This window comes from Mirounga leonina, unplaced genomic scaffold (genome assembly GCF_011800145.1).
Source record: "Mirounga leonina isolate KUSES-001 unplaced genomic scaffold, KU_Mleo_1.0 Mir_127, whole genome shotgun sequence".
NCBI lineage: Eukaryota > Metazoa > Chordata > Mammalia > Carnivora > Phocidae > Mirounga > Mirounga leonina.
The window spans coordinates 45,535,188-45,557,475 of record NW_023270316.1 but is presented as its reverse complement, the minus strand read 5'-3'; the positions used below and the strand labels follow the sequence as shown (position 1 = coordinate 45,557,475).

Sequence of the window (22,288 nt, the reverse complement as noted above, 5' to 3'; positions counted from 1 at the left end):
AACTGTCATTACAAACAGGATCTGGTCACTGCTCCCTCTATCCCTAGCATTATCCCTGTTTTACTGGGAAGGAAGCTGGCATGAGGCGCTGAAGTGACTTAGCCCCAAACTAGGGGTCAAGCCTGCAGCAAGCAGCTGGTGAACGCCCAGCCTGCCCCCGCCTCCACGCGGCTTGTCTCCCCACCTCCGCCTGGACTCCCTCCCAGCTGTGGGGCCGGAAATGTCCCTCTCACTCTCCTTGGCTCAGTTACCTGTGAAACAGGCTGGAAACAGCCATTCCCAGGAAGGTTCAGTGTTCATTCACTAATCAAAGAAGAAAAACCCGCCCCCAAGGGGGACATAGAACCCAGCACCGTTTCTGACCATTTCTTTCCTCCCCAAAGGGGGTCCGAATTTCTGAGGTTTGAGGTCCTCTGGTTCCTTTGACAGCGATGTTAATAATTGTACCAGTTTTCCCCTGGCGTGGCGGCACCACCGAGTAAAGAAGCCCAGTGTAGGAGATGCGCCCAGTGCAATAATGCCGGTTAAATAAGTACCGTTCATTGCCTCCCCACAGTCAAGGAGCTTAAAATCCTGTCAATCCATCCCACGTGAGGGAGATTATGTGATTTACATGTTAAAGTGTCCCGGTGGTTTGATTTGCATAGCAAAGACTTTGGGGGCACGGAAACAAAGGATCAGTGTGCATGACTAGAGTACTATTAGCATAGAGCATTCGGATTTTCAGACAGCCCAGCCTGGCAAACAATCCAGCACCTTCACCACACCCGCTGAGTTTATAGGATTTGACAGTTTCTCATCGACAGAAAGGGGAGGGGTTAGGGAGTTGGGGTGTGGAAAGAGGTTGACTAGAAAGGCTGTCTTCTTAAGCACAATAATTAGTCTTTTCCTAAAGGGCTCCCCTCCTCCCGCCACCTTTTTTCACCCTCTGATATTCATTCCAAGGCAGAAATATGATGCCTAATAATAGTGGAAGAGATCAGCCACAACCATTTTGAACACTGAAGAACACAGTAGCTCAACCCTCATCAGTGCACGCACGTACGCACACATACACACACACACCCTGAAATGTATTTATTTGCATCTTATTTCTTCATTTATTTCTGTAATATGGACCAAGCAGCACCTAATGAAAAGAACACTGGGCTTTAAGTCCTGACTTTGTCACATTCGTTACTTGGACAAGTCACCTAGTTCCTCCATCTACAGCCCAGTTTTCTCCCAAGACGGAAGATGGACCAGAGAAACTCTACAATCCCTTCCAGCACTAGCATAAGAGAAATTAATACGACAAACCAGTGCGCAGTTACATCAGACAAACGGAAAGACAGGAATGTGGGGGTGGGGGCCAAAATGAATGTTTCAGAAATCCCACCTTAAGTGTTTTGTCACCTGTCACTTTAAGAGTGTACTTACTTACCCACCCTGAGCCAGTCTCTCAGTTTTAAAAGAAGAACATCAACAAAATGTGTCTTGAGCTCTTGGGAGACTTAAATATAATGCTCTAAGTGAAAAGCACTTTGCAAATTATATATGCAATACACTGTTACTATGTGTTAACTCCAATGAGATGGAAAATCCAAGTACTAACATCAGGATGTTGTGAAATAGTCCTTTAAACCCATTGGTTTTCGGGGGGGGGGGTGGGGGGGGAGTGATTCTGTCACCCATGAGATATTCGGCAATGTCTGGAGACATTTTTGATAGCCACACTGGGAGCAGGGGAGAGGGCTACTGGCATCTACGGAAGAGTGGCCAGGAATGCTGCTAGATGTTCTGCAAGGCACAGGACAAGTGTCCCACAAGGAAGAATTCTCCTGCTCAAGAGTAAACCTAATACTCAAATACCGTCCTAAACAAGGGCGGTCTGTTTTCCCAGGGAAGAAGACAGGTCCAGTTGGTATGAACCACCAAATACTTAGGTCCCATGAATACCTAGACTCCCAAAGAGTCCTACAGCCCTGTGACAAAGCCCCAGCCAAAAATGGTTTCCCTCAGAGATTTAATCATCAAGCTCTTGGCCACAGGGACTTGGAGGGAGGCGGTCCTATAACCAAAAAGTCCCATGAATAGAAGTGCATGGTAATAACCTTACAAAGTTTATGCTCTCTTTTTTATTGGGGTGGAGGGAAGAAAGTCAAGTCTCCAAACTCATTTATTGTGTATAATGTGATAATGGGAGTTGGGGAATGAATGCATGAGGAATACATGATGCATCCATTATACTGAGGGCTGAAATTGATTCTGCATGTGTTCCATTCTCATGCACGCAATTAAGTGCACAGCTCATTCTCTATAGAAATCTACAAAAGATCTGCTATGAACATACCATGTAAGGGGGAAAAAATCTACTATAATTGATATATTTTTTAGTTACTTTAAAAAAGATTTAATCACTAGCCAGGTGTTACAGAATTTGAAGCATGAGTAATTCTACTGAATATCTGTTGAGCATTCTGGAAACACTTCTTGCAACCCAGGCTGAACACTGAAGGTGATTCAGGAAGATCTTCGATGGGTTGATGGGTTCAGTCTCCAACAGTCTCCAACCTTAGATGGGAAAAAATAAATTATGAAACCAGAAACTCTTATTTCACGTTTAAATAGCAATATTTTTGTTTCAGAGGGAAAAAAATCACTTTAAATACATTTCTATTTTTTCTCATATAATCCCGGAAGGAGGATATTACAATAAATGGGGAAACAAAACTGTAAGGAATAAGAAAGCTTTGAGGGTAGGGTTAGAGCTCAAAATCTTTAAGTTATTTAAATTCACACCAACATCTCTGAAAATGCCGGTTACCCTCTCTATACTTTGTCCTTCGACTCGACACCCTCCTGTTCCGTGTTATGCCAATGTGTTCTCTACATGGCTTTCTGAATAACAGTGACTTGGTAGGCAAAGGTATGACAACGCTGGGCCATTTCCTCTTGACTTGTCCTGTTCAAACCAGAGTTCAGGCCTTGAGCCTGGTGTTAAGGTCTCTGAGTCCTGACACCTGACCCAAGATGAGAGTCCTTTCCTTTACCCTCTTGAAATGTCAAGGGGGCACTGGCATGGACTCTCTCCACTGAGTTAAGAGCCGGGCAGTGAAAGCACGTCATGGAGGTGAAACCCTTGTAAAACACACAGCAAAGGCATCATAGTTTCAAGGTGATCCAAGGTCACTGCTCCTGAGAGCTCAGTGAAAAGGCATTGACAACACCTTCAGAAACCCTGGTTTTGTAGTGCATTCGTAATTGTCGTCTCTTTGAGGAAGGAGCTGTTTAAGGTATATGCAGATAACATTCCAGATTTTTCCTGTGTCTGAGTATAAACTTGGCACTTTTAAAAATGGCATAAAATCAGGGGCGCCTGGGTGGCTCAGTTGGTTAAGCGACTGCCTTCGGCTCAGGTCATGATCCCGGAGTCCCAGGATCGAGTCCCGCATCGGGCTCCCTGCTCGGCAGGGAGCCTGCTTCTCCCTCTGACCCTCCTCCCTCTCATGCTCTCTCTCTATCATTCTCTCTCTCTCTCAATAATAAATAGATAAAAATCTTTAAAAAAAAAAAAAGGCATAAAATCTGTCAAGTTACCTGGGTGCCGTTTTTGAAATTACTACTACAATGAACTAAGTGGTGCCTCACAGGACTTACCCCATGTTCAAAAACTGTTCATATAATTAAGGGATAAAGCCATTTGATAAAACCCTAAGAATAATTTAGGTCCTAGAAGAATCCAACTATTTCGGGCCTGCTTTTGTCCATGTACTTCCCCTAGGACCTAGGTGAACTCTGAAATTTTCTAATTAACAGTTTATTGTAAGAAATTCTTAAAAGGTATTATTCTCCTTCTATCCCTGAACAGGCATGCACACATACACAATTTCCTTTCTAGAGTTCCCTTTTGAGGTTTCTGGTTAAAAACAATCCCAGCTTCAAAAGGGGCTTTCTGGTTTGAGGCAGAGAGAGGAATGGAAAGGTGAACCGCCCAGGAGGTACTGGGTCAGAACCTATAGATTATTTCCACTTAGGATAGGCATAGACGGGAATGGCTAAAGGCAGAAGGAAGGAGGCTTTATTTTCCACAGACTTGCATATGTTTAAATTGGAGGAGAAATCCTCAGCAGTGCCTAGGTTAGTCGATCTCAAATAAGTGACCAAGGAACTTTCCCTGAGAAAGCAGTAGCTATCCCTGCTAGGATTACTGAAATTGGGTGGCACTGTTTGCATTCTTGGCAGAGAAAAGCCTCAAAGCCAAGTTCCTGGGATATCAATCTCCTAGAATGACAAAGAGCTAAGGGGAAAACAGTCATCTGAGAAAAAACGGTACTTATTCAAAAATATTTCCAGAGGCTATGCATGCTCCAAGGGATATAGACTAAACATTTTTTTTTCTTTCACGTAATGAGGAAATGGAGCCAGTCACACTGTTGGAAGAACTGTGACAAAGGAAGCGCGTGGACCTTGGCCCGGAAGCAGATGATCCTCCCTCTCTTTAGCGTCAGAAGGTCAGTAGTAGCCTAACGCTCCGTCCGGGTGCCCACGCCATTCCCCTCACCTCGTTGCATCATGTGGGCATTTTATCATCTCACATCATCACAAGAAGAAGGGTGAGCGCAGGACGCTAAGGTATTTTGATAGGCCACATTCACAGAGCTTTTAGTACAGTCGTTTTTATAACTGTTCTGTTTTCTTATGAGTTATTGTGGTTAATCTCTTCTGGGCCTAATTTATAAATTAAATTTTATCATAGGCGTGTGTGTACAGGAAAAAACACAGTCTATGTAGGGGTGAGTACTATGGGCGGTTTCACACATCCACTGCCGGGGGCGGGGGGTCTTGGAATGTAACCCCCCCGGATAAAGGGGGCAACAGTCCTTATCATATCCTCAGGCGTAGTTTGTGATCTCTGTCGGGAGAGTGAGGAGTTGTGGGAAAAGGGATGCAGCAAACATTCCTACGGCGTTTGTCTCAGGACAGAAGAAAACAATGTCTCTGAGACCAGAGCATCCAGGAACACGTTGCCTCACCCTTTACTTGGGTTTTACACTGAAAATAATAAGCAATATGCCGTTGGACACAAGAGCACTTTAAATTGGAATTAAGCAAACTTAACAAATACAAAAAGCTAAGACAGTATATAATTATTTCAGTTCCCTTTGCTAGTAACTTACCCCATATTGTTCCTCAAACCTATGACCTCTACATGGATCAAAACAAAGTCTCCTTTTAAAATAATTTAAAAATTCATTTAAAGATAAATATTATAGTATATGCTTGTTTAGTTTCCTCAGTCCCTATCCTGATATTAAGTCTATGTTACACGTATACTCTCCTGGTGAAATATTTAAGATAAAACGATGTTTAATAAATTTTTCAGGCTTATCTGAGAATAGTCACCTTTCTCTCTCTGTCTTTTCATTTACTGCATTTTTCCACATAAGGAACACCATATCTGAACAATCCATTTTAAAAATAAACAAAGCTCTGTGGGTGGCTGATCTTAGATCGTGCCTGAGATTTATCTTCTTATCAGCCTTAATCTGCGTTGCCTTCCAGTAGCAATGCTTCCCCAGTCTCGAATGGAAGGCACTCACCGAGGAAACTACAAATATATCTTTCAATTTTCCCAGAAGGTTCTTTCTCAACATGAATGTTTCCATGAGTTGTTTATATCCCGTTGACTATAACCCTATTACTTCGACTGGGAACAGATATTGGTATGTTGTGAAAAACTAATATTCATCTCAAAAATTTCATTTAGATCATTGTACATGAACACCTAGAGATAAATGCAAGGCTAAGGTAATAGAATACAAGAACATGAAAAAAAATTCAGAAATAGCTTATTCTTGCTATGCCTTTTATCTTCTGGAAGTAGAAGCAACAAACTTTGCCAAAAATTGATTGGGAATTAATTAGAAAATTCTCTGACCTAAATCAAATGACAAATTATGTGAAAATAGAATTTTTTTCATACACTGCAAAACTGTACTTTCCTGGTGATATCTGTTTTATTATGTAGTGTTATATACATTTTTAATGATATTCTATACTGATCAACATCATTTATTTTGTATACATGTTTAGTCCAATTTTACTTATAAGGACACTTAGGATTCCAAAAATGCACAGTCTTATGGAAAAATCTCATCTTTATATGCTGCCCAATAGAGGCTGACAATGTTAAATCTTTTTCTTTTCTTTTTTTTTTTTAAGATTTTATTTATTTTTTAACAGAGAGAGAGAGACAGCGAGAGAGGGAACACAAGCAGGGAGAGTGGGAGAGGGAGAAGCAGGCTTCCCGCCGAGCATGGAGCCCGATGTGGGGCTCGATCCCAGGACCCTGGGATCATGACCTGAGCCGAAGGCAGACGCTTAACGACTGAGCCACCCAGGTGCCCCGACAATGTTAAATCTTTGAAGAAATTAAATAATAGTGAATTTTTTAGTTATGATTGAAGTGAATGAGGGTGTCTAATACATATTGACCAACACAGAGATATTGCTGGAAGATTCAGTAACAAGTGCTGTGCTACCAGACTGTGGTCTTAGACATCCACCAAAGGACATTCATTATTCAAAGTCAGAAAAGATTAATAAGGCCACAAAAGGAATAGCGTGTGACCATTACTCAAAAAAGGTATTTGAACTCAGGCACCAAAAAGTTGAATGGCATTAATTATAGGACATCTGACAAGGGGAATTTTAAAGCAAGCTCTAATATGAGAAAGATCCTAAGGAGAGGCAAAAGATTAATACTGGCCATCCTGGGTAGGAGTCATTTTTTCTGTGTCAGAGGTTCGTATCTCAAACCCATCAATGGTAAGACTCCAGCTCGTTTACCCCATCACTGTCCTGACTTCTGAGCTCTTAAAAAAAAGATTTTGAAACTTGGAATAAGTGAAAAATCATCAAAGAAAAGCTCAGAATCTCTTAGTAGGATTGTTTTAATGTAGCCATGCTGTTATCAGTATGAGGTAGTGATAACTCAAGTAGAGACTGAAGGTGTTTTTCCTCACCTGTTCTTTGTAGGGACCTATCTGGTGAAAGTAGTCATGAAGAACATAAGCATCAGAGCCATACTTACGTGGTAGAGAATTAGGTCATAGAAGTTAATTTTTTAGGATTATGTCATAGAAGAGACCTAAGGTATCTGATAAAACTCTCTTATTTTACAGATAAAAAAACTCAAGTTTGGAGAAGCTGATATTTTTTCTAAGTGTACATAGCAAGTCAGTGGGAGGCTATGAAGCTTGAGGGTGAAGGGCTCTGGAATTGTACTGCCTGGTGGGCATCTTATCTTCATCACTTGGTGGTCATGACCAAACCATGTTCTTGGTTTTGGTTTCAATCTCTTTCTTCATCTGTAAAACTGACAATAGTAGCAGTGTAGAAGCCCTCTTATCCAACGTAATAAAGACAGTATATCAAAATTACAGTATAAGCAGTGATACACTATAAATACAAACACTAAATTATGTATTTTAACCTATTATATGCATCTGTATATATTTAATCTAACACATGCATACAAACCTAATATATATTATATTAATAAGATCATTATATTTTTATTAACAGTTATATAGTATATTTTATATATTTTAATATATGATATACTCTTATAATATATATTATAAATATAAAATATATTATATATTTTTTATGTATGTGTACATCTATGTGTATATTCAATTATATTTCATGTAGGGCCAAGGTCTTTTCTCTGAGTATGGACCCTCTGATTGGGTTTCTAGTCATCCATAAACTTTCCTTCCTTTAAAGGAGAGCAAAAATTTTAAAGACATTCATGAGTCAATCTAAGCACAGGATTCTTTTAGCTTTTTACAGTTTCCAAATTTGTAATGGTCATCTCACCTGTACCTAATTCAACAGCATTTTTTAGAACACATATTGATTAAATCTTTCCAGTGCATTCAACTTAGTTTTTATAAAAATAACCTTTTTTTCTATGGGGATTCTTATTTCACTGCATTGTGTTATATTCAATAAAATAGGCAATTGCATTAACAGGTGCAACTGTTATAATCAGATTTGGGTCCAAACACCTCTGATTCTTGATAACATACACCTCGACTTGAGGTAGCATTGGTGATCAGCTTCCAGGAGACAGGCCCACCCTGGAACTGTTGATGTGCAATAAGTATGTCAGTGTGCTTTATGGATGGAATGCAGAAAGCCAAGTTGTCTTTTAAATGCAGGTGGTTGGGGTACCTGGGTGGCTCAGTCGGTTACACGTCTGACTCTTGATTTCGGCTCAGGTCGTGATCTCAGGGTAGTGAGATTGAGCTGCATCAGGCTCCACGCTCAGAGGGGAGTCTGCTTGAGATTCACTCTCTCTCTCCCCCCTCTGTCCCTCCCCCTGCTCATGTGTGCTCCCTCCCTCCTCTCTCTCTTTCTCTCTCTCTAATAAATAAATAAATCTTTAAATGCAGGTGGTTAAGGAAGCTCCTACTGAAAGCTCACCGAACAGTGGCAGCACATGTTAGCTATTAATATAAAAGTTTAGAACTCATTTTTCCTGACTTCTTGGCAGGAGACGATTCTTTTATGTAGCTATTATTTTTTTCTTTTACACAGCTATTATTTTTTTCTTTTACACATTTCTTTTTCACAGTGACATTCAAAATAATTTTTACTCTCTATTTAGCCACAGTAATAAAAATTACCAGTGGAATAAGTGTTTGTTGCAACAGTAAAGATTGGCAATCAGTTCTAGAGTTATGCTAACTATAGTCCCCATGATATAAGAAAAATATTTTTATGTTTTTAATAGTTGGTTTCTACTTTTCTCACTATTCAGATGCATATAGTTTAAACATCAAATGGTGTATCACACTAATTCTAATATGCACTCTTTTTTTACATTTTAATATCTTTGAAATCTGGATGCCTTTTTACTGTCCATGACATCTAATAATTACAATGGACCAGGTGGCAGTTGTAACATGGTGGCACTGCCTGTGCATTGACCCTCCTTAAAAGTACCAACATTACAATTCAGAAGTGACAGAAACTTGGAAGAGAAACACAGAATCAATAGATCAGTCTTTTGAGGAATGCTGCATTGCCAGTGATCTCAGTGACCTAGAGAGCACTTACTGCATGGAAAAATACAAGCACCAACAACTTAAATTAAACTAATTCAAAAGAGCTTGAAATTCCAGGAATACCTTATCTAACTTCACTTATATTTTGTTTGTCATGTATGCAAAGGAGTGATATATGACCATCATATATGATGCATGATCAGTATGATTAAAAATACTATTTCAAGGGGCGCCTGCGTGGCTCAGTTGGTTAAGCGGCTGCCTTCGGCTCAGGTCATGATCCCAGGGTCCTGGGATCGAGCCCCGCGTCGGGCTCCCTGCTCAGTGGGGAGGCTGCTTCTCCCTCTGCCTCTGCCTGCCTCTCTGCCTACTTGTGCTCTCTCTCTCTGTCAAATAAATAAATAAAATCTTTTTTAAAAAATACTATATCAAATAACTATAAAAGAGCTCCTTCATTAATATTATATAAAGATGATTTCTGAGATGCCTGGGTGGTTCAGTGGGTTAAGCCTCTGCCTTTGGCTCAGGTCGTGATCCCAGGGTCCTGGGATCGAGTCCCGCATCCTGCTGAGCAGGGAGCCTGCCTTTCCCTCTGCCTGCCACTCCCCCTGCTTGTTTTCTCTCTCTCTCTCTCTCTGACAAATAAATAAATAATTCTTTAAAAAAAGATGATTTCTGACAACAGGGGAGTAATTGGTACCAAAGTAGCACTCCCATCATAAACAAGCATAACACTGAGACAAATATATGTGTTCAGGCATTGGACCACAAGCAGTGTGTGGCTGGGATCCCTGAGAAAAAGAACTCACGATGTGTGTCTTTTTATTACGTAGCTGTCTGACTGGGGACAAATTTCTGACTACAGTGCAGTAAGCTGGAGTCTAAGCAGATCATGGAAGTTGATCTGAGCTGGGAAGGCAGAGATCAGAGTTGGGGCAGCTGAAGCCACTGAATTCTACAGGGCTAGGACCCCAGAGGTAGAAGTGGCACAGAGTGAGGGCTCCAAAGGTTGAGATGGGCTTTCTCATGAGTCCTCAAATCACTAGGTATCAGTATGAAAAAAAACGAATCTTGACCCCATCTCACACTGTAAACAAAAATAATTTGATAACAATCCTACCTAAATTTAAAAGTGAAAAAAATAAAACTCCTAGAAGAACACATAGAAGAAAATCTTTGTAAACTTGATTGGCAAAGTACTAAGCATAAAAAAAGAAAAATTGATAGGGGCGCCTGGGTGGCTCAGTCAGTTAAGCGTCCTACTCTTGATCTCAGCTCAGGTCTTGATCTTAGGGTCATGAGTTCAAGCCCCACATTGGGCCCCACGCCAGCTCCACATGGAGCCTACATAAAAAAAAAAAAAAATTGATAAATTGGACTTCATCAAAATTAAAAACTCTGACAGGGCCAGGATTAGAGTGAGGCAAGCAAAGCCAAAGCATGCAAGTTCAGAGTCAGATTTTGTCTTTATTTAAAAGTTTGATATTTTGTCCATTGTGATTTTTAACATTAATTTGGATTTTTAAAATATTGGATTAAAATATTATTTATCTTGATTACTCAGTTTTGGGCCTTGTTCTAAATTTTGTGCTTAAGGCAGGTGCTTACTTTCCTCACCCTTGTCCTGGCACTGATCCTATCCATCCTAAATTCTGAGCTGTGTATCCTAAAGTCAGTGGGACCCACAGGCTCTGTTTTGGTTCTCCCTCCCTTCTCTGTAGCCTGAAAACTCTTTCCAGTCAGTAAACTGGGGCAATTATAGAAAACACCTCATTTGTTTTCCTTCTCTCAGGAACCACTCTTACGTTCTACATATGGTCCAATGGTTGGACATTGTTGTTTCATACATCTCATCCAGTCTTCTAGTTGTTTAAGGGTAATTACGGTCCCTGTGCCCATTATTGCTGGAAGCATAAGTACTCACAAGAGTTTTGAAGTATATTTTTATCTCTAGTGTTTGCATTTTTAAAGTTCAGTGACCATGGCAACTCCTTAGTCTACCTCAATTTATACTGTTTTGGAAGAGGGTCATCAAAATTTTTCTAAAAGTATTATAATTTTAAATCTATATTAACATTTGGCTGATGGCCTGGTGACCATTTATTTGATCACACTGATTTTTTTAAGTCTAAAAATATTTGGTAATTACTTGTAAGACTGCTATGGGAAGTACGCTGAGCTGAAGTTATATACAATTGTGCAAGTGTGTGTCACATGGCTGTCTGTAATAATTCATGATGAAAAATACTGGAAATTGCTGCGTTCTGAAATTGCTTCCATCTCATTGATTTGTAGAAGTATATTCTGTTTGTGTGTGCCATGTTAGAGATATGGAAAACTTTTAAGAGATTTAGTTTACTTTTCTCTATTGCCACATGAACTTTAAAGGATGTTTTATCTTGGGGTGCCTTGGTGGCTTAGTCCGTTAAGCGTCCGACTCTTGGTTTTGGCTCAGGTCATGATCTCACGGTTGTGGGATAGAGACCCTAATTGGGCTCTGCACTTAGTGTGGAGTCTGCTTCAGATTTTTTCTCCCTCTTGCTCTGCCCCTAGCTGCTCCTGCTCTCTCTCTCAAATAAAAAAAATTAAAAATCTTAAAAAAAAAAAGTTTTATCTTTACTTCCTAGTCCAGGGATAAGGTATTTGTTCCAGAAGCCCGGACTCACATCAGAAGTGGAAGGTCAGTGGCTCTCAAACTGTAGGTCACTAGTATAGAATTAGAAGAGGGGGTGGGAATGATGAAGAGGAAGAAAGAAGGGTCACATTCACGGCTATGGGATGGAGACCAGAGAAGCCAGCCACAGTTAGAAGGTCTAGAGTAGGGCGCCTGGGTGGCTCAGATGGTGGGGCATCTGCCTTTGGCTCAGGTCATGACCTCCAGGTCCTGGGATTGAGCCCCATGTCAGGCTCCCAGCTCAGTGGGGAGTCTGCTTCTCCCTCTCCCTCTGCCTCTCCCCCTGCTTGTGCTCTCTCTCAAATGAATAAATAAGATCTTAAAAAAAAAAAAAGAAGGTCTGGAGTAGAGAGCAGGAGGCCAGAGGCAGCAGCTCTATATATCCTCAGACCTGGGAGTGGATGGAACACCTCGGTGACTCTCCATTAGGAGGCTCTTAGATACTTTGTCCAGAGGGACGGATCATTTTCATTCTGTTGTGATCAGTAGCATGCACTTACTAGGAGAGCACGGTAATCATGTAACAAAAAATAATTTGTATTCATAAACTATCTCCCTAGAGGCATAAGACATTATTTAGATTAGTTTAGATTAAGAAAATTATCTTCTTCCTTCCCCTTACTGACCAAACATAGAACAAGTCTTAGCGTCTTTTAGTATTGCTGCAACATGTGTTTATTGCAACACAAATGTGAAAGAAAGTGCCATGAGGCAAGGTATAAGAGGCCCATTCATTCTTAAAATGAGTCCATGTTCTCTTCTCCCTGCTGAGGCTGCCAGCCATCTGCCAATTGTGATGTACTTTATGATATGGACAGAGGAAGCTAGACAAAGATCACCAATTAATTTCCTTCCCTACAAATGACAAAATTTATCATGAAGCAGAATTGCTTAAATCAGTGACCACTGGGTCTTGGCTTGTACCACAAAGGCTAGCCTCTCCTCTCTGACAACTGCTTTAAACTTGGAAAGAACTCAGCACTTCTGCCCCCTTGACACAGCTCTCTATGCCAGATTACAGACAGAGGGTTCCATGGTGGAATGTGGGGTTTGGAAAAGACTAGTGCTTCTATTTTTTTTTTTTTAAGATTTTATTTATTTATTTGACAGAGAGAGAGACAGTGAGAGAGGGAACACAAGCAGGGGGAGTGGGAGAGGGAGAAGCAGGCTTCCCGCTGAGCAAGGAGCCCGATGTGGGGCTCAATTCCAGGACCCTGGGATCATGACCTGACCTGAAGGCAGACGCTTAACAACTGAGCCACCCAGGTGCCCCAAGACTGTAGAACTTCTAATACGAGCCTCTCAACTTACAGATGAGCTAACCAAGGCCCATACAGGCTACATGACTTGCACAGAATCAGCATAAGTCAAAGATATATTTACTCACACATTTATCCAGTTATAGTCAGTGACACCTTTCTTACTTGCCTTATCCTGACTACACAGTTTAAGGATAAGTGTGTTTTTACCCAAATGATGAAACTCGTTTGCAAATACATGTTTAGGTTTCTTTATAACCAGATGAAGTTAAAATTTTAATTTAATAAATAAATTGAATATGAAAAAAATCAAGGAAAGAGAGTAGGTAATAATTACATTAATAAACACTTGAGTATTGATAATGTACAAGGCTCTGAGCTAAGTTCTAAGGAGACTACTGGAGAAAATGCAAAGCAGGTTAAGATAATTGCCAGTATCAGCTATGCATTGCTGCCCAAGCAAAAGTGAAACTGAGCAGGTTAAAACAGCAATTTATTATATTTCGGGATCTTGTGGGCAGACTGGGCAGTTCTTGTGCTGGTTTCTGCGGCTGCAGTGAGCTGGGGGCTTGGCTGGTGCTAGATACTCTGATGGTTGGTTAGGAGGATGGTTAGTGGGGATGTCTGAAGTGACAGAGATGGCCAGGCCTCTCTCCAGCCTGTCTTTCACCCCAGGCCTCTTCACATGATAGCAGAGCATTGCAAAGAAGCAAAAGTTGCAAGTCCTCTTGAGACTCTCGTGACATCAATTCCATCATATTCTTTTGGGCAACAAAAGTCAAAAGGACCAGCCCAGAAGCAAGTGATGGAGAAAAAGCAGTTTCGTCACTTCCTGGGAAGAACTGTGAAGAGTTTGTGATCATTTTTAATCCATTGCTTGTCCATATCTCAGGAACTTAGAATCTACTTGTAGAAACTCATTATTAATATAAATAGCCACAAGGCATAGCATTATTGACTGTTAGTATGTGGGAGGCATGTTTCTAATGCCTTTATATGTCATATCTAACTTGATTCTCATTGTAATCCTATGAATTATCATGAGTGATGGTGGGTTTCCTTATTAGAGATGAAACCGTAGAACCTAAAAGATTCAGTAACTTGCCTTAAGGTCATGCAATCTGTGCATATTGAAGCAGAATTCTGGCCCAAAAGTCCAATTCTAAACCCTAGTCTCTTGAACACCCCACTTTGTGAAATGCACAGTAAGGACATTGTACTAATTTTCTGTTGCTCTCATAACACATTGCCACAAACTCAATGGCTTAAACCAACACAAATTTCTTATCTCAGAAGTTGGGGTTGGCTTAGTTGGTTCCTCTGCCCCAGGTTTCACAAAGCTAAAATCAAGACTGGGCTTTTATTGAGAAATTCTGGGAAGAACCTTCCTATTTACATCCTGATTGTTGGCAGAATCCGGTTCCTTGAAGCTGAAGGACTGAGCTCCCATTCTGTTGTTGGCTGTCAACTCTGGACCACCCTTAGCTCCTAACTTCTTAGAAGAACATTCTCCATTTCTCGCATGTAGGCCCCTATATCCCAAAGCCAGCAACAGCACCTCAAATCCTCCACACACTTAAGAATCTCTCTACCTTTCCCTTCTATCACATCTCTCTGACTGCAGCCATCTCTGCTTTTAAGGGCTCAGCCCGTGTGATTAGATTGAGACCATCTACCCAACCTCTCTATTTTAAGGTCTGTAACTTTAATTGCACCTGCCAAGTCCCTATTGCCCTATAAGGTAACACATCACAGATTCCAGGGACTTGAGGTTATTCTGCCTACCACAGATATGAAGTACCACTGGATTCAGAGGAAAATGAGATCATGAGGGCTGGGAGGTTAGGAAGTGTTCAGAAATGTAAAATATGAGTTGGCTTTTAAGAGATATATAAGAGGTGCTCTTTGTGTTGGGGAGAAAGAAATAAAGCCCATAGGGGAGGCTATTCCAGTAAGTAACAAGAATTGCAGGAGTAAGGACACATGGGAAAGTATAAGGCATTTGTGGTGATAATGACTAGAATGATGGATTCGTGGAAGCAATCGGTGGGGAGATATGTTAGTGTACAAGTTAAGGTCAGCTGGTGGAGAACCATAAATGTCACACAGAGGAATTTGGGTTTTATGCTACAAGCAACAGGAAGTCATTGTGTTTTGTTTTGTTTTGTTTCGTTGTCGTGTTTTTAGTAAAGGAATGAAAAATAAAATGACCTGGAAAAATGAATCCAAGTGCATAGGAAAGATACAAGTGAGGAGAGCAAGAAGGTGGCTAGGTAAGTTAGAGAACTGTAATAATCATCCAGCTGTGCAATTATAAGGGTGGATAGAAAGGAAGGGAAACTAACAAGAGACCCCAGAAAGAAAGAGACAGCTCCTGTGGGACTGACTAAATGTTGCATCTGATGGAGGGAACTGTGACCTTGGAGAAAGGGTGTGGGATGGATCTACTAGAAAGAGGAAACCTGAATCAGCTTAAGTCTTAAATGTGATTCCAGCCTGGGGAGAAGAACTCTGCCCTAATTGGGAGTGGTTGGGATCTGCATCCTGCTCAGCCTTCTTGTCCCACCATCCTCCTACTCAGGGTAAGAAATGGACTCCCCACAAAGTAGGTGCCTGCTGGAGTCTCCCTGATTTCAAAAGCCACATCTCTAGGCACAGAAGAGCAGACACACTTTGTCTCTCCTGAAAATCTCCTTTAAATATTTGGAGTTATTTTCCAAACAGTGGTTTAATTAGTGTTTTTAATTTTTGCACTTAATGAAAAATTTACAGCTCCATGGTTGCTTCCGAGGATTCTGTGTGCTTGTGATGGTGTTCTCTCTTTTTTCCTCTTCCTATTAATTTTAATGCAAGATTTCTATAGTCTCAAAATTTTCTGAACTTTAATCTTTGAGGGCATCTCTGCATCTCAGAATTGAGTTATACAAGAATAATAATAATAATAATAAATCCCCAAATGTACAAGAGGATGGATTAAGAGATCACTTTTGAAGGCACTTCTTAATAAACATTCTTTGGCAGGCCTGAGATTTACAGGGGGCCATCATCAAAGCTGCCATGTAAATGGGGACATATTGACAACTTTTCCCTTAAAGGCAGAGCAAAAAGGATTTATATGCTCCAACCACAGCTCCCTTGGGAACTCAACAAGGGACTTATTTTGTTTCTCTTTTAATAGCTCCTCTTGGGTACTTTATGGACCAGTTCTCTCATCTCAAGTGTCTGATCCCAAGACATAAATTAATTTTAGATGCACCTTTTATCCATCTTGTCTGCTAAGGCAATATTCACTATTTGTTTTGGTTGCCATGGAGATAATTGACTTCCTGCCGTGGCAGGAGTCTTGTTTGTGGGTATTAAAGGGGTTTGGGTCCAGGGATTCTTTAATTTTCACACAGTAAGGAAAGCCATTTCATCAATGGAGCATTTGTATACATCTCCCACTTATAACTGGAATGATTTGTTTTATCACCTTGTGAGATTTCCGTTTTTATTTTCCATCACTTCCTTTTTTAAGGTTTAACCTCTACTCTCCAAGGTGCTGACTAAAACCACAGCAAAGGGCAAACAGTCATTTATTTCTGTTTCGTAGGATGGCTGGACACAGCCTCCCAGCAGAATATTATCTGAAAAAACAGCTGAAGAATCTGAGAAAATGGTGGATTATAGAACCCTATTCAGGTGGAGGAAGAGGCTACATTTTATCAGGGCAAGAAACACTTTGAATACCAATTCATAAAATCAATCTCCCAGTGACCAACTTGGGCTGCTAAAGATTGGGTCCCTCTGGAGTTTATGTACCAGTTCTGATATTTAAAAAGGCGATTGTTGGGTTTTGCTATAAACTGTTATAACAGGCAACCTGAAAGCCCTTTTCAAGTATAATGAGAAAAATTAAGAACCAAATACCAGTTTTTAAAACACTTTCTTAAGGTATATAAGTAATAAAATGATAAAATATAGTATTTTATACATATTCCCTCTTAACTTCCACACTTTGACTACTACCACAGATTATGAAAATTTCTATAACAAATTGTACAAAGATCTTTAGAGACATTTCAAAACATAAGCAGCAGAAAGATATCATATTTGTTGTACTCAACAAATTTGATTTTTGAGGATCATATGAATTACAATATATCTACACATATATTTACAACACCAAAAAAATCCCATAGCAATTATCCACAGGGCTAATACTTTTGCTAAAATAATTTTTTGTTGTAGTTCAAAAAGCTATTACCAAAAGAAAAAAAATTAAATCAATGATCAGAATGAGAATCCTTAGGAGCAATAATAGTGAACAAAACTCTAAGAACCTACTTCAGTTCTTTTAAGTGCACAGCACAAAATCAATTTGCAATGACCCTGAGAATCAGCCTTCCTCACCACATGGCAACAAAAGAAATGGGGGATGAAAACAAATTAAAGAAGATTCTTGAAAGTCTTTTTTGCCTTCCAAAGATTTCAGGGTATCTTTGAGCTATGAAATTTTAAAGGCAGCTCTTTGAATGTTTTATCAATATCGTTATATATTCTTACAGTAATGGCTTTTAGGCTGACCCTAGAAGTTCATGATTCACTTTCTGATTCCTCTTTCATTCTCATTATTTATTTTTTCCGCAAATGTTTTCTGATGGTATATCATGAACATAGCACTGGACTAAACGATGGAGGGAAAGAAAAATAATTGATATAATCCAGACCTGCGCCAGGCGAGTAAAACACAGGGTGGATAATTCTTTGTATGTGTCCAGAAGAAAAAGAAATGCCAAGGGTATGATGATTTCACAACACGCTTCCCATACATTAGCTCATTGAACAATGGCAATACCCAAAAAGGGAGGGCCTAGTTGTACCTTCAGTTCACTAATGAAAAAACTACACTTGAAAAAGGAGTTGTCGATATAGAATAGAGAATGGATTTGACCCCAGATCTCTCTGATCCCTACCCAAGCACTAAACCACTGACCTACAATACTTCCTTAGTTCAGCTTTATACTTGGCTCTGATGATGATATTTAAGGTGGACCAGAAAGGATTTTTTAACATGTACATGAAGGGGAAAAGCATCCCAAAGGAATATGGAGGCCAGTGCATGAGTCCTGGGACAATATAAATAATAGCCAAGTCTTTTCATAGCACTTACTTGGTGCCCGGCACTATTCTAAGTACTTTCTACATATTAGCTTTTTCATCCTCACAAAGACATCTTCATTCTCCAATAAGAAGAGGTATTATAATCATTCCCACTGTATAAGGGAGGAAACAGAGAGATCAAGTAACTTGCCCAAAGTCAAGCAGCTCCTCTATGGCAAAAACTTCCCAAAGTCTCAGGCAGTCTGGCTCTGAGCCACCACTTGCCTGTCTCCCTAGAGGCTGCAGGTGAAATGCAGAGGGCTAGGGCAGGACCAGGTGATGGGTGCCTGACAGTGAAGGCTGGAAAAGGAGGTTGGGGCCAGGCTGAGAAGGGCCCTTGATTGCCTTTTCTAGACTTTGGGGAGCCCCTTTCTTTTCTTCCTCTTTTTTTTTTGAGCAGGGATACTCTAAACTCAGCTTTGTGCTTTAGAAAGATAAACCTGGAGCAGAGAGGAGCATGGATTGGAGGGGATAACAACTGGAGGTATTTTTCTTTCAGTAAAAACATATTTACCAATAACCCTCCACACGCTTACATATCACATACATATCATATACACTGCACATAAGTACCCATACACCACATACCCCAAACACACACAAATACATGCACCCCCACACCACACACATGTACACACACACACATTCACACATATATCACACACATCATGCTCCACACACACACATGCCACATACATGCATATACACATACTCAAACAAGCCGCACACTCACACACCAGCATCACACATATGTATACACACAAATATACCACATGTAGACATACCAGGGACACATTCACAACACATACGTTGATACACACGCACATAAATACTCACATTCATCTCCTGGCCTCAATCATAAGGCAAATGAGCTCGAAAAGGCAATGCTCACTAAGATTTCTTTACATTCTTGATTTCCTGCTCTCTGAACAGACTGGACATGGTCAGGAATCCTGAGCCTGCAGCAAAGGAATGGTGAAAACCTCCTTTACCTTCCATTGCTAATGACCTGACATTAGAAACACTTCTCATTCTCCAGATTAATTTGGATCTTTTCTGAGCTCAGTAAGTGTGCCAGGAGGGCAATCTTGAAAGGCCTAAAAAGGGGCCTTGGGCAGCATTGTCCTTGGCGACTACAGATGATGTCCTGATCATTTATGTCTTAAATTAAGAGAAACCAATAAATTTTGGTTTCCCCAGCTTTATCTGGTTTCCCGTTTAGAAATTGCCTGTGTGAAGCCTGGACAAAGGCAGTGTGCATACCAGGACAGTGACTGCAGCCTGACAGGGAATCCCACAGAGCTATATGTGGACTTAATTATACCGTTGCCTTTTTGCCTAATTTTCTACATTTCTTGGTATTATAAACGCACAAGTATAATAGTCATCCTTTATAAAAATAATATATCTGTATCTAAAGAAAATAAAAAAACATTTATTCTTTAGTCAGAATATCAGCCACCTAGATGGTAAATTATACACATAATGAGGTTCATACTTGTAAATATTTTTTAAGCCTTCAGGATATTCTGGAAAGGCAACATTTCTGAGCACACATGATTTGAGTTTCACTTAGGGACCATGAAAAACACATCCTTTAGAACACACATAGGGAATTTACAGGAAATGTGGTCCATGAGATACGGAGCCTCTGTTTGGTCTGAATGGAGGATCGCATTTTCATATTTTAAGGTCAAATTACATCAGTTTCTTTCCAGTTAGAAAAAAAAAAGAAAGAAAGAAAGAAAAAGAAAGACAGAAAGAAAGAAAGAAAGAAAGAAAGAAAGAAAGAAAGAAAGAAAGAAAGAAAGAAGCATCATACCAGAATAATATCTTTAAAACCTCTGAGACTCAATATTGTGATCTCTCAGGATAATTTACTGGGGTGAGACTGATGAGCTGTAGCTGCTGTAAATACCCAGCGTTGTCCTTAGGAAAGAAAAGATTTCCAGGATAAACCATTTGCAGGGAAAATCCAATCTAGCATCCTTTATTTTGAGAACTTATGTTTAGGGTGGAAAAAAAAACCAAAAACAAAACCCAACCTCCTATATATAAACATAGAGTTTTCATCCTTTATTATAAGTGTGGATAATTCCAACAGCTGTGAAAATGTAGGACCTTGACCAACATATGACTATATAAAATCATTTCATGGAAAGAAACAACCAAGGAGATTTCTTTTAGTTTCTTCCCTCTCTTTCCTCCCCTGTCTGTTATTGTGCAGTATTGTTATGTCTACAGAACCATATGCAAAACATATTCAATAAGCATTTACTGAGCCCCCCCTCTGCTGTTGCAGAATGAGAATAAAACTGCAGGAAATTTGAAAGCCGGCTCGGCGCGTCGGCTGCCCAGAGTCCGCGGCCGGGGCGCCCCGAGGAGCTCAGCGGCCATGGCCTACCACAGCTTCCTGGTGGAACCCATCAGCTGCCACGCCTGGAACAAGGACCGCACCCAGATTGCCATCTGCCCCAACAACCAGGAGGTGCACATCTAGGAGAAGAGCGGGGCCAAGTGGGTCAAGGTGCACGAGCTCAAGGAGCACAATGGGCAGGGGACAGGCATCGATTGGGCCCCCGAGAGTAACCGAATCGTGACCTGTGGCACAGACCGCAATGCCTACGTGTGGACGCTGAAGGGCCGCACGCGGAACCCCCCCCTCGTCATCCTGAGGATCAACCGGGCTGCTCGCTGTGTGCGCTGGGCTCCCCGGGAGAACAAGTTCGCTGCGGGTAGCGGCTCCCGCGCCGTCTCCATCTGCTGTTTCGAGCAGGAAAATGACTGGTGGGTGTGCAAGCACATCAAGAAGCCCTTTCGTTCCGCTGTCCTCAGCCTGGACTGGCACCCCGACAACGTGCTCCTGGCTGCGGGCTCCTGTGGCTTCAAGTGCAGGATCTTCTCGGCCTACATCAAGGGGGAGGAGGAGCGGCCAGCGCCCACCCCGGGGGCTCCAAGATGCCCTTTGGGGAGCTGATGTCGGAGTCCAGCAGTAGCTGCGGCTGGGTGCACGGCGTCTGCTTTTCGGCCAGTGGCAGCCGTGCGGCCTGGGTCAGCCACGACAGCACCGTGTGCCTGGCCGATGCCGACAGGAAAATGGCCGTCGCGACTCTGGCCTCTGAACCGCTGCCGCTGGGGCCCTGACCTTCATCACGGACCGCGGTCTGGTGGCAGCGGGCCACCACTGTTGCCCGGTGCTGTTTACCTACGACGGCACCACAGGGACGCTGAGCTTCGGCGGGCGGCTGGACGTGCCCAAGCAGAGCTCACAGCGCGGCCTGACGGCCCGAGAGCGCTTCCAGAACCCGGACAAGAAGGCGAGCTCGGAGGGCAGTGTGGCCTCGGGCGCTGGCCTGGACTCGCTGCCTAAGAACAGCGTGAGCCAGATCGCGGTGCTCAGCGGGGGGAAGGCCAAGTGCTCCCAGTTCTGCACCACAGGAATGGATGGCGGCGTGAGCATCTGGGACGTGAAGAGCTTGGAATCAGCCTTGAAGGACCTCAAGATCAAATGACCCATGAGGCATAGGTTGCCCTCATCCCAGCTGCTGGGGGAGGGGGTCAGGGAGGCTAAGGATTGCTTTGCTGAATGTTTCTAGGGTAGCAGTTTGGGTCCCCCTGGGGACTGCTCCAGCTGGAGGGGAGGGAGGGAGGGATGGGAGGCTTTTCTGACCTATTGAAGGAACAGGTGCCTTTTTCTTATAAAGAGCTGCTTTCATTTATTGTTAAAAACAAAAATGTTCTCAAAGTATTGTGCTGGTCATGAACTGCAACAACGTGGATGTAATAAAAAAGCAATCTTAAAAAAAAAAAAAAATACCTGCAGGAAATTTTCTATTTGCCCCCGGTGTGCCTGAAGTCCAGCAGGAGAGAGAAGATACTTACGGGACTACGGAGAAACAAAAGCACAGTTACCAGGAGGGGCGTGGGTACAAACTGCCTTAGGAAGGCAGAACTGCAGTTGAGAATCACCAGGCTGCCCGCTAAAGAAGACATATGCCTAATTCCAACGATGGGAGATGAAATTCCCATTTCAGGGACATAAAGTTGAAGTCCGTTGAGGGGCATTTTGGCTGCAGTGGCAGAAGTTTGAGACCCTGTGCTAGAAATGGGGAGAGTTAATGACTGCAGGTGGTTATCGTACCAAAATGACAAAC

The 22,288-nt window shown here is 41.6% G+C and overlaps 1 pseudogene; it reads left to right on the top strand.

Annotated features, from left to right (window-relative positions):
* Nucleotides 1-20,453: 20,453 nt before the first annotated feature.
* On the top strand, nt 20,454-21,948 carry LOC118009171 (annotated as a pseudogene).
* Nucleotides 21,949-22,288: the final 340 nt, after the last annotated feature.